General features: G+C 43.3%; 1 long non-coding RNA gene across 3 annotated transcripts; it reads right to left on the bottom strand.

The window, feature by feature from the left end:
• Positions 1-170: 170 nt before the first annotated feature.
• LOC140700569 (uncharacterized) lies at positions 171-14,878 on the bottom strand. 3 transcript variants are annotated; one of them, XR_012078973.1, is made up of 5 exons: positions 14,583-14,878; positions 11,424-11,647; positions 2,294-2,358; positions 1,588-1,740; positions 171-307 (listed from the first exon to the last, which is right to left on the bottom strand). It is a non-coding gene; the product is annotated as an uncharacterized lncRNA (long non-coding RNA). The 3 variants fall into 3 exon arrangements; XR_012078970.1 differs by lacking the exon at positions 14,583-14,878 and adding an exon at positions 13,985-14,195; XR_012078971.1 differs by lacking the exon at positions 14,583-14,878 and adding an exon at positions 13,985-14,194 and having other exon boundaries at positions 11,436-11,647.
• Positions 14,879-16,367: the final 1,489 nt, after the last annotated feature.

The raw sequence follows: 16,367 nt of genomic DNA, 5'->3' as shown, positions 1-16,367 counted from the left end.
GTATTCATGTGTCTTTAATAAAATATTTTTATTGATTTTAATAACTACCATTAGTGGAGCCCTTGACAGCATGGAAAGAGCCTATGGTTTGAAGTTGGGCCAGGGTTCCAGTCCTGACTCTGCCGCCTCCCAGCCTTGTGGCTTTGGGCACATCATTTCATCTTTAAAGCCTTAGGATGCTCACTGAAGTTGGATTCCTACTTCTTACTTCATGGAGCCTGTTGAGGATGGGTCTGAGATGATCTGAACATGCCTCTGCAAACTGTAAAGTCCTGTGCAACCCTGAGTTGCCATGATAGTGCTTCTCCTAAAAAAAAAAGGGGGGCAATTTACCAAAAGACACTAATCTGCATCTGGGTGCTGGAACAATCTTCCACGTTTCCAAGATAAAGCCAGTGCTAGCTGAGAAATAGCAACAGGCAGAGAGCTCAACCTATGGCAACATTTCCTGCAGCACCACAGGGCCACTTAGAAATCCTTATTCGCAAGGCACAGCGGTGGAGTTCGGGATGTTCACTTACAAGCAGGATAAGGTGAAAGCGCTCAGGTTAAAACAAAGCCTCGGCTTAACCCTGGCGAGAGCGACCTACCTTTACGCCCCTCACCAAAGGAACCCAGATGTGACGAGTTCCACTCCCCGAAGCCTTGCAGAGCTTGAGAAGACCCGTGAGGCGTCTGTCAGAATTTCGCGCTCTCCCCTGGCCGGTTATCAGGGGGATTTATGGGACTAGGTAAGTGGGCCAAATTGATCGTGGCTTTAAGCCATTTCCCCAGGACTAACAGACAGTAAATAAGGGGATGGAAGAGGCCATGGCCGTGACACAGGAGGGGTACTGGTCTGGCCGGGAGCTTTTCCAGCTCAAGTGGCTTGTAAGTTAGTTATGTAGCCAGGAGGTGCCAGGCTGGGGCTGCCTGTGCGCTCATCAAATTTGTGGCCACGCTGCTGGCGTCAGCACAGCCCTAAAAAGGGCTAGAGGCACACACTGGCATGTTGAGGGGGGAGCAGGGTAGAGCTCTAAGTGCAGAGGCTTTCATCCTTATATGTATCAAAATTGGGCTCTCAGGGCTGTGGCTTTGTCTAATGGCGCCTCAGTGGCTAAAGCAAAGGAAAACAAATTAAGAGGGAGGTGTGTCTTTTGGGCGGTTTACACAGGACACTGAGCTAAGGGCCAGGCACAAGGGAAACTGCAGGGGACAAGACAGTCTTGGTACAGCTATCCCCCGATGCTCCGTGACTTTAGACCAAACGGAGGTCCTGAGAAAGGAGAGCGGCTCTCATTTCCCCAACAGTGTAGCCGCCTGTGGGAGTGGGGAGGAACCCCCCGGAGCTGCAGGGGAGAGTTTTGTGGGGAGCAGGCAGTCAGTGGACAATTAAACACCAAGTAGGTAACTCTGTCTAGCTGGGAACCCCAGGTTCACACGGTGCGGGGGGCAGATCCACGTTCTGTGGGGTCTGGGGGTTCTCTGATTCAGCAGCCTGCTTTAGGAATATTACAGTAGAAACACAGGAGTCCTCGGGCTGCTCCCAGGAGCACGGATGAGGCCACAGCAAGTGAGGGGCCCCGGTAGGTGCTTTAACTTCATTACCTTCATGGTAAATCCACCTGAGGGCTGGCTGGATGTTGGCAACCCAGGGAGAACAGTTACATTTCACTTTCAGGCATGGCTCAAGGGTCCTAGCTCCACATTCCTTTTTTACACTCATCACGGACATCAGGAAGTTAGTCTTGCACAGCCAATCTGGAATACCAAGGATTAGACAGCAGGTATCTGTGATTTAGGTGGGACAGGAAAAGGAAGTTCTGGGCTACAGTAATAAATGAGGGCGTGTTCCCCCAAAGCTTTGTCTTTATGTGCCACTGAAGGGCACCTGTATGGTTTTAAAGCAAGTTTTATTAATCTCAGTTGCCTAACAGGAATCTGAAGTGTATCTTGCCAGAAGTGTGGTGTGGGGGCCACCAGAAGCTGGGGCTCGCGTCCACCGACTCAGGGCTCCTGATGAAGGGTGTTCGTGCGGAGGATGCCCAGAGTCTGCGATGTGCTCTGATTTAAACCGCTACCCCAGGGAAGGCCTTGACCCTACCCCATGGCCCGATTTCATGCTCGTTCCTGAAATTCCAGTTAGTTTACCTAGCACCAAGTATTGTTTGCAAAAAAAGGCCATGGTGCTCTTGATAATCAAACTGCAGATTAATTTAACAGGTTTAAAACTAAACAGACGCTGTGGCTCATTACAAAGCTAAGCCGTATTTCAGTAAGAAAGGGGAGTGATGGCTGCATATTCATTACTTACCTCAAAGCACGTTGCAAGAGAACGAGTAACGTGTCATGCTTTGAAATCTCTGGATCAAAGGGGCTCTGGAAGCACAAAGCAGTGTCACTTTTTTCTCATAAGGACTGTCCCCTTGTATACCCAGCAGTGTACTCTACAGAAGACAAAGTAACTGAAGGCTTTTCTTTTATTACATCTAAAGAGCTCTACATAAACAGGTAACATTCAATAGGTAAACAATTTTTTTTCCAATGCATGTAATAAATATTTTCCACTTGGTACTTTTATACAAACTGACATTGGTCTACTATACATTTTTAAAAGCCATTTTACTGGTTTGGCATGCGGTGTGGAAATTCTAAGAGAGAAAGTTTTAAGGCAATGAATCACAGATTTAAGTTCATGGAATTTATGGTAACTCTTATATCTGTTTATATACATTTTCCCCTTTGTTAATTAAACAATTAACAGCAGCACACTCTGGGACCACCAGCTCTTCTCTCCCTCCCTCTTTCTGAAATCTAAGCTTTGTGTTTTCTTTTGATTAAAAAACAGAATTCAACATGTATTGATAAAACAAAATTCGTACTAAAATAATTTCCAATGTGCTTTAAAGCCTGAAGATCTTGAAGTGTTTTCTGTGTTTAAAATTGGAGCTGTTTAAAAACAATGTTCTTTCCACAATTAGTCATTTAAAATTGGGATATGTTTTCATTCAGTTTCAGACATCTGAATCAAAGGAAAATCTGCTAAGAAATCACATTTTTCAGAAGCTTAAGTGAATCTTTTCTGAGTCAGTAATAATAATGTGTTGTCTAAGTTAATAGAAGTAGAAAACTTTTAATGCTCAAAATAAATTAGTCAACTGAGTGTGGCATGGTTAAGGTCCAGATTGTTTTAAAAAGATGTGTTCAATAATGCCCAAAACAATTAAAAGCCACTTCAACCCTGCTATTTTATCAAAGATAAATAGGCCATTCATTCAGTGAGAACCATATTCATTGCATTGCAACCTGGGTCTCATTCAGTATTTCGTTGGCAGCTGAAATTATTCAGGGAGACTTTTAGAAGGTTTGAGAACTCCTCTTAAGTATATTTTGGAAGATTTCTTATGTTTGAATAGAGCAATAGTATATCTCATTTAAAAAATATGTGTCATGGTAGTTTTGTTCAAGGAAAGTTTAAACTTAAAAAATGATTACCAAAGAGTTACCGAAGTGATTACCAGGGCCTGATGTCAAAAAGAACAAGAAAATGGATTGAATTAGTTAATTTGAAGAAATGGAAAAGAAGCTGGAAGACAATGATGAATCATAGAAAAGCTTTAAGAAAAGCAAAAAAACAAACAGTAAGAGGATGTACATTCACCGTTGGGACACAGCGCCAGTGAGCAAAGTGCAACAACCACATTTTTAAATGGGCAAAAATATGCAAAGAGAATTAAAGTGTTTAACTTCACTGACTCTATATGCAGAAGAGATGAACAAGATTATACAGTAAAGCTAGGGAAATAGGTACACGATTTGTGGTAGCACGAGGCAAAACCAATGTGACCATGAATATACATATGTTCATGTATAACTGAAAAATTGTGCTCTAAAATGGAATTTGACACAAAATGTAAAATGATTATAACTCAATAAAAAATGTTAAAAAAAAAAAACTTCACTGGCTCTTAAAGATATTCAAAGTAAAATTTGGGAGTAACAGTGTCACCTCTCTGATGGGCCAGAAAGTCCTGGTTGGCCAGGACACTGGCGGGCAAGGGTTCCAGGAATCCAGCAGTGTCTCATGTCTGCCAGGGAGAATGCCAAAGGTGCCAATGTACATCAAGCATTTAAATGCAAATACTGTTGATCCAGCAAGACAACATTTAGGAATTCATTTTACAGAGCTTCTGACCCAAATTGAAAATGGAATATGTAGTAGTCTATTTGTTGCAAGACTGTTGAAATTCCACAAGACTAGAAACAATTTTCAAGGCCTGTCACATACTGGGGATGTCAGTCCTCATACACTCCTACAAAGGACCAGTCTGCACTCATTGAAATGAAAGGGGAGCTCTGTTTGCACTAACATGGGGATATCTCCAAGGTGAATCTATTGTAAGTGAAAAATAAAGATGTAGAAATTCTGTGTAGTTGTAGTACTGACTTTTTAAAAAATACATATATGCACATATTATCATGAATCTCCAGAAACTATAAGAGAACCTGGTACCCATGAGCTGAAGTCTCCTGGGATGTTGGCTAAAGTGGTCCCTAAACACCAACCCCACATTCATAAAGATAATGATTTCAAAAGGAAATTACCCTTCAAAGTCAACTGAAAGTTTTAGGAATTCTTCCTAGTTGTCTAGGGCTTAAGACACTTGTGGTTAGAATCAAATGCTTGTAATTTCACAACTGCATATAAATCTGACTCTGGGAATTGGTACACAGAACACAGAATTTTCTATGCACCCCGGCTTCCTCATTCACTACCCATTATGTGTTAATATCTGAACCTCCCTCCAGTCTCCTGTTTGCTGATGTCCTGAGCCTGGATCAGGCATCCCCGCTCCATGCTGCCTATTGTCTGAGGTTGCCCTCATACTGTATAACTTGTTATATAACTTTGAACATGAAATGACCTATTTACAGTTGCCTCCCCTGCTGTCACAGGATCTCGTCTCCGGGATGATCTTCCACACTGTGTACTTAGCTCCCATCACAAAGCTCACCACATAAACACTGGGATTTCCATCAATACACGTAAAGAAACACAAAAGTTGCCACCCAGCAGGGCCCCCAGTTCCCAATTCCTTAGCGTGTTAACTGCTGCCCAGGTGTCTCAAACTAAGGGGCACAGTTTTAGGAACTAGTGCTCAAGGGCAGAAAATGCACACACACCTGCCTGAACCCACCGCCCTCCTCTCTGAGGGATGGGCCACTCCATGTTCTCTGGGTTCCTTAAGCTTCCCTCCCATGAAACTTACCCAGCAAGGAAGCCACCACCATCTGTGACTCACACCACAAGGACATGAATTAACAGAGTGGAGAAAAAGCCCATCACTTGGAAATCATTCATGTCCACCTTCATTCCTCAATCTGGTCAAGGAGCGTCTCTTAAGATAAAACTATGCTTTTGATATGAGGATTGATTTCTCACTGAATGTGATGCCCGCAGGCTGACAGACCATGGAATCTACAGGCATAGCTCTGCTTTCCTGAGGGCTGTGACTTGATCCTGGGTTGCCATTTCCATGACCAAAGCCACTGGAATAAGTCCCACCACTGGTCCAGCCCCCAGAGACCCTTGGGTATCAGCAGAGGAAGGCCCTGAGCACACCGAAGTTCTGGGTGGCCTGGTAAGGGGGATAAGGGGGCATGATGAGCACTGCCTCATCGAGTGTCCCAAGGTACATGGCAAGTATACAAACAGGAAACCGGAAACAGGAGTTGGTGACAGGAAGTGACCATGGTTTGGAGAAAAGAAGGGAGTGGAATTGAGGGAAAGGACAATTAAAGCAAAGGAAGAGGAATCTTCACCAACTCTGATGTTCAATTACAAGTTGTCATTTCTGGAATAAAGTTATATACATTACAAGATAAGGGCCCAAGTGAAAGGCCTCTCCCATACCTGAAAATTAATACACAATTATTGAATTACTGGAGGAATCCAAGGCCTGTGCCCGTAGTTTCTCATCCATTCTGCAGGAAGACTGCATTAGAACCATTCTTTTGCACATGCTTTGGTACAGGAACAAGTGAGCTGCTCTAGACCGTTCTATGTTCCTTCTCCTTTCCCTCAGATCTGTGTGTGCAGTCCTCCTCATGAGTGCTCCCTCACCTGTGAGCTGGGCGGTACGTAGTTCTCACAGATATTTTTATGAAGGTTAAGTCATCAGTGTTGCAGATGGTTGCAGGAACTCATTACAAATGCAAAGAAAATTAAAAGACCCTCTCTTCAAGAATGCAGGAGAAGAGCTGAAGGAAGCGAGACTGACGAGACAGTGTCAGGTGGTGTCCTTGGCCTCCTCAGGCTTAGCTTAATTCTGCTAGTGTGTCTGTGCTGAGTGAACCACGGGCAAAAACACAAACAGCCAGTCTGCACACTTGGGGGAGTCCTTTTCTGTGAAGCAGCGGCCCAGTCCTTGCTGGATGCCGTGGGCAGCTGACGTGTCCTCTGGGACTGAAAATCCAACAGTGTGTGTGTCCTCTCTGGAGCCAGGAGGAGCAGGGCAGGAGCAAACCTGGGAGCTGCCTAACTGGCAGGAGCCCCGGGGTGCCTGACCTTATGTCCTGTTCAGGTTAGGGCTTTGGAACCTGTCCAAGTCTCCTAACCCATCGTGTGCTTTAAGCCCTGCTGACTTCATTACCGCCCAAGACTCTCATGCCAGTTAACAAACTCTATGTTGTTAATTCAAAACAAAATGCTTCCTGTACAAAATCACTTTAACTGAGGATTTTTTTTCTAGATTTCATCCATTCACATTCTAATAACTACCCTATGGGTATAAATTAGAGTCAGCATATAAACTCACACCATGCAGTTAATTCTGATATATTTCATGGTAATTATAAATGTACATAGCCTTATCAGTTGCAACCTGCTGTTGTCCTGAATCTTTGTGTCCTGCTTCGTTGCTAGAATCAAACCCCTTTATTGCACCCTGCAACTTCATCAGCTGCCCCTGGCTTCTGTCCAAGTCAAGGGGCAAGTGAAATCCCTCATTGTGGCCACATTTTGTAGACAGCCTACATGTTTAAGAGAATATATCTGTGTACACTGACCATGTTTATGGCAGAATTTGGGTAATGTTACTGATTAGCAAATACTCACCTAAAAAAATGAAAAATGGATTTCTGTATAATCTTGCTTATCTATTCTGCATAAGCCTGTCACTATCTACAAATTTTGAACTCCCAGTCTGTGTCTTCCCAACTCCCAACCCTTTGTCAAACACCAGTTTGTATTCTATGACTACAAGTCTTTACAAGTTTATACTGTATAGCAGAGGGAAATATATACATGATCTTGTGGTAACTCACAGTGAAAACAATGTGACAATGAATATACAAATGTTCATGTACAAATGAAAAGTTGTGCTGTACACTAGAAATTGACACAACATTGTAAAATGATTGTAACTCAATAAAAAATGTAAAAAATATTGATTTCAATACCCAATACATAGCAGAAATTTTTTCTTAAAGAAAATGATTGATGTTTTTCAAACAAAAAGTACTTTCTTGTAGTGTATGCATTCTTGTATAATTATAACATAATTCAAAGTCATTAACCGTTATTTTATGGGCTGAAAATCCTGTCAGTTGGCCTTACAGGTCACTCTCAGTGCTTAAAGGCAACAGTTCCTCAATTAGCCTGTCATTCTCCTACATTGTGTTTACTTTTCTCACATAAGGATCACTTTGGTTGGCTTCAAATTGGGTCTGATGTCAAATCTTGAGCACAAACAAGGAAATAAAATTAAACAATAATAAATTAATATGCATTCTGAAAAAAATATTAAAATGAATACATGGATGTATATGCATGAATGGGACCTTGTGCTGTTCACCAGAAATTGACATACTGTATTTAACTGTAGCTTAATTAAAAAATAAATTAATTTTTAAAAATAAGATTCATTCAAAGCATAAATGAAGGAGTGGTGAGGGATGGTGCAAAGAATGCTATTGATCTGACACAAGTAGGATTAAGCAGATTTATTTTTCACGTTCTCTGCATCCCCCAGTTCCTCTGAGTCAAGCAGAGCTGGAGTGTGGTCTGGCTTCTTGGGGTGTGGCACACACCACACCCAGATGCCCTTCCTGTGAGACTGCACCATGCAGCCCAGAGAGGGGTTGTGGGGAGAAGATTGAGTGGTGTTTAAGTACAGACAGATCAGGAAATTGAGTAAGACTAACAAAACCTGAGTTAAAAGAGATAAATGAAACTATAATGAGTATTGGTCTTAATTACAACTAGATTAAGAGAGAAATTAGAATGTCTAGTACAAATTGAACGGTTAATTTTTACCTTAAAGATCAGTGTTAGCTTGTATTAGTTGTTGTTGTTGTTATTATTATTATTGCTATTATTTTTTTTACCTTACTCCTTCCAGAAAAGCATATTTATACTTTAAAGAGGAAGTTAAGGCAAAGTGGGAATTAAGAGTTGAGTCTTATCCTCCAGAACAGAGAAAATGTCAGAAGCCCATCACAGGATTGAAAGTGAGCTTTTAATGTTCCTCCCTGTCCCTAACTTCCTCTCCTCACATCACTGCCCTGAATGCTGGGAGTCTCGGTGGACAGAAGGGACTTGGGGAGGCTTTGGTGGTGTCCTCACTCACTCTTGCTGTCACCACCCAGCCTGTTCACCAGGTAGGTCTGGCCTGTGTGGTATAGGCCCACCCTAGCCATCAGCACCACTGGCTGTGGAACAGCAAGCAGGATGGTCAGAGCTTTCAGATCAGCCAACAGTCACCCATTAGTGGATGAAAAGAAGCTAGGCTTCCCCTTTTCTATGATCAGGACCCACTTCCTCTTACAACAGTGGCCCATGGGTCCTGCTGGCAAGGAAACAGCCTGTCCAATTTTATACCATGAGGCATAACACTTTTACAAAATGGGAATCAATCAGTGACTGACTCAGAAAAAGTGGCTGCACAAAGATTTTATAAGCTCCCAAATTGCAATAACTTGTAACCTCTTCTTGCTGCTTGCAATAAAAATAAAAGTTAGATTGGGTCAACTCAAACAATGTTATTTATTTCATGTTTGCAGCCAGCGTGAACAGTGGTCAAAAGTTCATAGAATATTTTTCTAGGTCCACTTGCCTGGAATATTAGATTTATTCACAATGGAACTGGTAGGTGAGGGCTGTAGTTTCCCTGATGGAATGAGCACAGCTTATGCTAACCCAGGTGCTGGAACATAGCACTTAGTACATGAAAATAATAATGGGAATGCCTTCTAGTTTTGCACACTTGACTAAGACCCAGTGCCAACTTCTTTACATGGATTGTTTTCTCTTAGTCTTACAGATAATTTTACCACAATATTAGAGAGATTCAATAACTTGTTACAATCACAAGGTCCTAAATAAAATTTGAATCCAAAAAGTGTTGCTCCAGAACACATGCTATCAACCACCTCACTTACTACCTGTGTGTTTACTGCATGAATAAGAATGACAATAATATTTCTTATTTTTAATTGTTTATAGGCCAGAACCTTTATGTATGTAAGTTAATATTCATAATAACACTTCATAATATGGAGTAATTTCTATTCCCATTGTCCAAGGAGGGAAAACAGTCAAAGGTAAAAAATATGTCAACCTAAATATTCTTTGTATCCGTTAAAGGATTACAGCCCTGCAGATGTTGAGTGCAGAGATCTATGGGTTTTCAATAAAATTAATACAATTCAATGATAGACTAGAATTTCTTTCATTACTCTTCATTCCATTCTCTATCTCTGAGTTTCCATGGATCCAGAGGTGTAACTGAACAACCACTACAGAGGTCCTAGTGCCTGACATCTGTAGATCCACACTGGTAGCCTGTGGGCACAAAATCTCAGGGACAACAGAGCAGAGAATACTCCCTCATACTATACACAATGTAAACTCAAAACATCTTAAAGACTTAAACATAAGTCAGGACACTACAAACCTCTTAGAAGAACACACAGACAAAGCTTCATCAGACATAAATCTTAGCAACATTCTCCTAGGGATGCCTGCCCAGGCAACAGAAACAAAAGCACAAAGAAACAAATGGGACCTAATCAAATTTACAAGCTTTTGCACAGCAAAGGAAACCATAAAGAATACAAAAAGACAACCTACAGAATGGGAGAAAATATTTATAAAAGACGAGAGAGACAAGGGCTTAATTTACAGAATATACAAACACTCCTACAACTTGAGAGAAAAAGCACAAACAACCCAATCCAAAAAAGGGCAGAAGATCTCAACAAGCAATTCTCCAGTGAAGACTACAAAAGTCCATTAGGCTCATGAAAAAAAAAAAACCCTAAATGTTGCTAATTATCAGAGAAATGCAAATCAAAACTACAATGGGGTAGCACCTCACACCAGTCAGAATGGCCATCATTCAAAAATCCACAAATGACAAATGCTGGAGAGGCTGTGGAGAAAAGAGAACCCTCCTACATTGTTTGAGAACTTTGCTCAAGCCCTTAGCTCATTTTTCCATTGGGTTGCTAGGTTTTTTGCTACTTAGTTGTTTGAGTTTCTTATGTATTTGGGAGAATACCCCTCATTATGGTATATGGTTTGCAAATATATTCTACCTTTCTATAGGTTGCCTTTTCACTCTGCTGATCATTTTATTTACTGTACACAAACTTTTTAGTTTTATTAAATTCAAATTATTTTTGTTTTTTTTGCCTCTGAGTTTGGTGTCCTAGCTCTGAAATCTTGCAAAGGCCAATGTTGTGGAATTCTTCTCTATGTTTTGCTTTAGAAGTTGAACAATGACATGTCTTACATTTAAATTTTGAATTGATTTTAAGTTGATTTTTGTTTGTGGTGTAAGAAAATGGCCCAAATTCATTCTTTTATGTGGGTATCTATTATCTTGAACATCATTTATTGAAGAGAATATAATTTCCTCCTTGTGTGGTATTGGCAGCATCGTCGAGGATCTGTTGATTGTATATCATTGTATATGTGTGGATTTACATCTGGGCTTTCTATTTTGTTCCATCAGTCTAACTGTTCTCTTTATGCAAGGACTATTTTATTTTGAATATTGTAGCTTTGTAATATATTTGGAAATCAGGAAATCAGATGCATCCAGCTTAGTTCTTTCTCAGGATTGCTTTGTGTATTTGAAGTCTTGTGTGGTTCTGTATGAATTGTAGAGTTGTTTTTTCTATATCTGTAAAAAAATTGGAATTTTGATAGAGATTACATTGAATGTCTAGATCAATTTATTTTGTATGAATATTTTAAGAATATTAAATTTTCCAATCCATGAGCATATGATGTTTTTAATTTTGTTTGTGTGTTTTAAAATTTTTCATCAATGTTTTGCAGTTTCTAGTGTATAAGTCTTTCACCTCCTTTGCTAACTTTGGGAATTCCTACCCCAGGGATTTCCCCAGACATGGTCCAGGGGCCTCAGTGCGCACACCTGGGGGTTTACCCTCATTCTGGCCGAGGGGTCGTGACGTCTCTGAGGCTGCTTTTCTTCTCCAAGTAGCTTCCATGCAGCAGGGAGTCCAAGCCGGTGCAGGCGAGGGAAAAAAGGGAGTGTCCCCAAAGCGGAAGTGGCTTCGGCAGCTGCTGGGACAGTCTCTCTTCCATTCCCTACTTTCGCCCAAGTCCCAACTGCCAGGGACAGAAAAGTATGTGACACTGATGAAAGAAATTGAAGAAGATGCAAGTAAGTGTGAATACATCTCAGGTTCATGGGTTAGAAGAATTATTAATGTTAAAAAGTATTTCTACTCGAGTGATAGACACATTCTTATGCTGCCTGTCAAAATTCCAAGGGCATCATCCACTAAAACAGAAACACAATTATGCAATTGAAACTTGAGTTTTTAACAAATCAATAGAGTACAAAAGTGTTTAAAAATTAATTAATTATATGTTCATCTTTGTAAGTTAAAAGAAGGAAAAATAAACCCAAGTGCATTAGAAGATTCAAATCACTTTAAACAAAGTAGATATTAACAAAGTTTAAAAAATTAGAGATTAAGAATGAAGTGAAGAAAGATTATTTTATTAACAATAATTTAAAAAAGCAAAGCTTTCTGCAAATAAAAGAACAAACAGGACAATTCAGACTTTTCACTCTGGTTCAGCATGTAGAGTCTGGAAGTTGTCACTCTATCTACAACAAGTAAAAAAATTACACAAACCAAAAGCAGTGCCTCCTGTTACATGGACGCCTCAGAGAATTTAGGTCCAGGGCAATTTGCCAGCCCCCCAACAGAGAGACAGACAGATGGACACAAAGACTCTCATTTAACAGAGCAAAACTGCACAAGCAGAAACCTCCACGGACCCCAGGGAGGAACTTGAACCACAGCTGACAAACTGCTGGAGGCTTAGTGAACTAGTCTGAGAGGTAAGGGGACATGGTATTAGGAGGGGGCCCCCCTTTTTTGTTCAGGATTCCTACCAGGTTCTCACACTGAAAACTGGGGAAAATGCGCTTCACTTCCAGCAGGGGAGAAAGAAACTATTTTGAAATAGGACCACACTTCATTCTTCTTAATGCCGCCTGCCCTCAAGAGAAATGATTTTACCAGATGGTAAACAACTGAGGATTGAACAGAACATAACTGACCTGAAATACCAAAATCTAACACACTTTAGAGAAACCATATAAATGTAACAAATGTAAGAAAAGCGCCAGCTAGAGAGCTAACCTTTACTATCCCAAGTAATTCACACGGTAGAGAAACTCTGTTTGCAACCAATGCGAAAAAGCTGTCACTGATTGTTTATCACTTTAACAAAAACACATTCTCATTTTGGATTAAAGACAGGTGTGTGATCACTCTGGTTGAACCCTCATCCAAGCTCCAGACCTGGTGTATGCAAGAAAACTGTAAGAATAATCTCTAAAACACAAAAGAAGGAAAAGCATTCTTTATTTGGAGAAGAAAACTCTGCGACTGCACCAAATAATTCCTAACGGAGAATCAGTTCAGTCAATTACACGTTGGAATCCTAGTCCTCACACAGTGACACTTGGACATGTGAGGATTCTCACTGCAGCAAACATTGTCAATGTCATAAACGGAAGAGGGTCTTCAGTGATGATTCATTCTTCAGTCAATATTTATGATCTCACATTATGGACATGACAATATTTAAGTCAATGTGGTGAGGCCATCAGCTGGAGTTTCTGTCAGAAAACTTACACTGAGAGAATACTCTACAAAGAATCCTTTAGCACACCACTGAGCATTGGACATTTGCCAATGCCCTATTACTTAAAATGGTAAGATGAAGAGGTAGGATTCTAAAGCATTCCTGTAAATGCCGAAGGCACAGTTTGAAAACAATAATCAACAAGATAAATCCACTGCAGTAGATTCATACTTGCTGACATACGAACAGTAAGAGTTGTTGCTGAACAATTTATTGTGCATTTGTCTTGACAAAATCATGGAATATTATGCTGAATAAAAATAGGCCATTTCTCCTTCAATAATGTATTACTGGTAATTATTTAGTCAAGTCCTATAGTTAAGGGAATAACAAACACTATCACAAAGGCATACATCAGTCAGGAGAGAACTTTGAATGAACCTGGAAACTGACAAAAATATCTTACATATTAAGTCTATATGCATAGACACATATATACATATATATTTAATGTATATTCATGAATATAAAAATAGAGAAAATTCTGATAAAAGAAAATTAAAATGCAGTTGAACTTTTGGAGGGAAGCTTACAGGCCTGTCCTCAGCAGTCCTCCCCCCCTAGTTCCTCCACCTCCTCTGGAGCAATCGGTCTGAGACCACCCTTATCCCCCCCTGAGCACAGCCACCAGCCTGGGGCAGGCACTCCTATAGTGGCACTTCGGCACCTGCCTCCAGGTAGCCTCGCTGCCGGGCAGCACACATACGCGCGCGGACACACACACATACACACACGCACGAAACTTGAAAAAAAGCTACCCCTACAAAATGCCCTGCGTGCAAATTAAAAATACAAAAATATCCTTACATTCCAGAACCCGGGAGGGGGCGATGAAGGGCTTCGGTGGAAGAGCCTCTTGGGGAACCAGTTCCATCCAGCCCAACGTGGCTCCCCAGGCTTTGCCAACGGCGCTCGGAGGTCGACGCTGCCCCCTCCCCCGAAAAGCGCGGCGGCTCCGGGGACACTGACCAAGCGCGGGTGTTGGGGGGAGAGGTGGGGGTGGGGCGCGGGGGCGTGGTCCAGGCCCTGAGGGGTGGGCGGGCTGAGGCCGAAGCCGCAGTGACCGCGGTACCAATGCGGGGTACGCGAGTCACCGAAGAGACTGGACGCAGAAACCAGAGAGAGGCTGATGGCATCGCGGCCCCCTTCCGCCCCCGCGCCCCACGCGGCACCGCCCTCCTCCACGCGCCTCTCAGTCCCCTTGGCGCCGCGCGGCCTGCCGGGCTCTCCATGGCCTCCCTGGCATCTGCGCCTCGCACCTTCCCTCCCGCCGCGCTGGAGGCTGCACGGAAGGTAAGAAAAAGAAAAAATGAAGAACAAAAAAATTAGGTTTTTTTTTCTTTTTCCCTTTAGCTTGGCGAGTGTGCTGACTTTCGGGTCTGTTTGCCCCCCAGCTCGCACTCACCTGCAGTCGCCTGGGACTGCGGGTTGAAAGCCTCTCCCCGCGGGGAAATCGTCCTCCGAATCCCTCCCTTTCTCTGTGTTTTATTTCGAGTCCGTGCGTCCCTTGGCGGTTCCTCCGATCTCTGGCCAGAGCACGCTGCCCAGAGCCAGCTTCGTCCGGCACCCGCTCCAGGGCATCTCGCTCCCCTGCCCGCCCTGCAAGGCGAAGTGGAGCGGGAAGGGGGTTGTGAAGAGCCCTGCCAGCTTCCCGCTCCCACGGCTCCCTCTATGCTCCCTCCTGCTTCTCTCCTGCGTCTTTCCAGCTCTCCCCAGCCGCCGTTGGTGTGTGTCTGAGTATGTGCGTGTTTTTTTTTTTTTTTTTGAATTGCTCTTTGCTTTTGCAACCCTGGAGCCAAAGCAGGGTGGCAGCGAAACCTAAAGGAGAGGGGCGTGGTGTTACAAAAAAGCAAGCCAGAGGCGCTTAGGTTTGCAGCATTGGAAAGCCCGGGGAGCACCCTTGCTCATTTGATGTCTGGGTTCCAGACAAAGGCCTTTCAGGTTTTAGAGCTAGCTTCTCCTTGTTCTCAAGGCCTCACACCTCCTCCAGGTTTAGGATCCAAGGAGTCCTAACAAAAAGTTCTCCCCTAGGCCGTCGCAAGGGACTGTCAGGGTGAAAGTTGGGGAAATTTCCAAGAAGCAGCAACCGTGCCTCCCACCCCAGTTTTGGTAGCTGGGCTGAGGTCCGATTTGGGCGCAAACATCTTCTAATCCTGGTGGGTTTAGGTGAAGGGGATTCCGGGGTGAAGTTGGAGATGGAAGGCTCCGGTTTGTGCATCTCCCCTTCAGTCTCTGCCTCCTGTCCCCTGCCAGCTCCGCAAGGTTCATTTTTAAACAGTAATAAGGAGCCCGTCCTGGGGGATGGCGACTGGCAGTAACATTGCACAGAACTCTGAGACGGGCAATGTGCCCTTCCCTAATTTACTTGTTGTTAAATGATGGTGGTGGTGGTGTAGTTGCTGCTGAGAGATGGGCAGGAAAAGAGGACATAGAATACTGCAGATTTGCGAAGGGATCCATTTGCAGGACCCCTTAGAACAGCAGGGTGTACACATATCAGATCATGTAACCACGGAGAATTAACCATGGGAGGTGTGTTTCAGCTCTTCCCTGAAAGCTCCCACTCCTTACTCTGGATGAAAAGGTCCTGGGAACAAGCTGGGAGAAAGGTCTGGTTGGCAGATGAAACTGCATAGCGGTGGGTCACTCTCCCCTCTTCCAGGAGGTGGGCTCTGAGGAGTGCGGTGTGGGTGGGATGTTTCCCTGAAGTCATCAGTCGGATGGTCACGTGCTCTGGAGCTCCCATCTTCCAGCCCAGAAGTGACGGGGCAATATGTAAAGGGGGGACTTGCAGCTAAAACACTGAGCAGGCGCTCTTGCTCCTTGTTGGAAGGACCTGGAAATCAAGTTGCATGGAACAGGGTCTCCCCCAGGTCACAAAGCTCAGTTCAGACTTCTGGGATGCTGAGACCCGCTCCGAGCCACTGTCACCAAGGAGGGAAGGGCCTCAGGCAGGAGGAAGGAGCTGCTGGACTGCATGTGCCCTGCTTGTCAAGGATCAGAGCTGGTGACGTGTGGCATATGAGCTTAGCTTTGGGCGCATAAGAGGAGAGGTTCTCGGGAGAGGACTGGCTTTTTCCTCTGATTGAGGGCCTACTGTGTGCCAAGCACAGCAGTCCTCTGAGTCAGGGTTGGAAAGCCAGGCACAGAGAGGTCCGGGAAAGTTTCAAGGCCACACAGCAGTAGGGGC

The sequence above is a fragment of the Vicugna pacos genome, chromosome 13 (assembly GCF_048564905.1).
Source record: "Vicugna pacos chromosome 13, VicPac4, whole genome shotgun sequence".
NCBI classification, from domain to species: domain Eukaryota; kingdom Metazoa; phylum Chordata; class Mammalia; order Artiodactyla; family Camelidae; genus Vicugna; species Vicugna pacos.
The sequence above is the reverse complement of the archived record's forward strand: the minus strand, read 5'-3'. Positions and strand labels throughout refer to the sequence as shown.